Raw genomic sequence first — 1,190 nt, 5'->3', positions numbered from 1 at the left:
AAATATGAATTTTATTTATTGCATTATTTTAGGGGGAAGCTGGGTAAAAATAGATGTTATTGTTTTGTGTTGCTGATTATATTAATCAATTTTTAATACAATGGGAGAGTTTCTGTTGTAAATAGTATCCCCACAGACTGTATGCCTTCTGTCTCTCATGTGGTACAGCCATAGGATGCAAAGATGCAATTTTTTTCAAGCAGGTAGGGAAAACTTCCTGTGTTTGTAGTGAAATACTGCAAGACCTCACCTTTGCCCTGGAAGATTACACCATGCCAGGTGGCAGAGCCCTCATTTGTGCAGGTTAAGGAATGGTGCTGTCACAGAGCTCTGTGTTGTTGGTAGCTGTGGGCTGAGGTAAGGCGATGCTCAGCAGGCTGCACAGCTCGTGGCAGGGCAGGGCTCTTGGGGCTTTGCACCTTCGAAGGGAGCAGCTCTGCGGGAAGATGTGAGCTGTTGCCGGGGCTCTGGGGAGGGTGGTGAGCACCTGCCACTTGGAAAACAGGGGAAAGTTCAGGGAATGTCTGAGGTAGAGTTGGTTCATTTCTGTAATTGTTTGCCTGGACAAGATTCTTTCATCATCCCTTATTTTGCTATTCAGCTCATGAAGCTCCCAGTTAACTTTGTGGTCCTGCTGCTCCTCGTGAACTTGTGAGACTTTCCCCCGTGCCTTTGTCCGTTTTCAGGGGAGCACTACGGCCTTACAATGCTCCCCTTGACCCCGGTGTGCTGTGGAGCCTCGCTCCGTTCCCTATACGACCAGCTCACTTCAGTTTCGCCCCCGGCAGGCCGGGAGGCGTCTGCGTCCCGTCCCCCGGGGGCACGACCCGCGGAGAGAGCGGGGCCGGGAGCGGGGAGCTCCGAGGGAAGGGCACGGCAGGCCGGGGCCAGCTCTCTACAAGGGGAACAAGGGGACTGCCGCCCCGGGGGCAGCTCGGCGAGGAAAGGCCGGGCCTCGCCGCCTCAGCGCGGCTCGGGGCCGCTCCCCCGGCAGGGGGGGCCGGCGGGGCGCTGCCTACCGCCGCGGGGCCGGGGGCTCCTCACAGCCCCCCCCCGGCGGGGAGGGCTCGCCATGCCTCCGGGCGCCTCGGCGGCGCGGAGCGGGCTGAGGCGGGGGCCGCGGGTGCCTGACAGGAAACCCGGCGCTGCGCGGGCGGGCTGGGCCCTCGCCTTCCCTTCCGCCGCGGGCC

Source organism: Cygnus olor, chromosome 12, assembly GCF_009769625.2.
Source record: "Cygnus olor isolate bCygOlo1 chromosome 12, bCygOlo1.pri.v2, whole genome shotgun sequence".
NCBI classification, from domain to species: Eukaryota; Metazoa; Chordata; class Aves; order Anseriformes; family Anatidae; genus Cygnus; species Cygnus olor.
Note: the sequence above shows the minus strand (reverse complement) of the source record.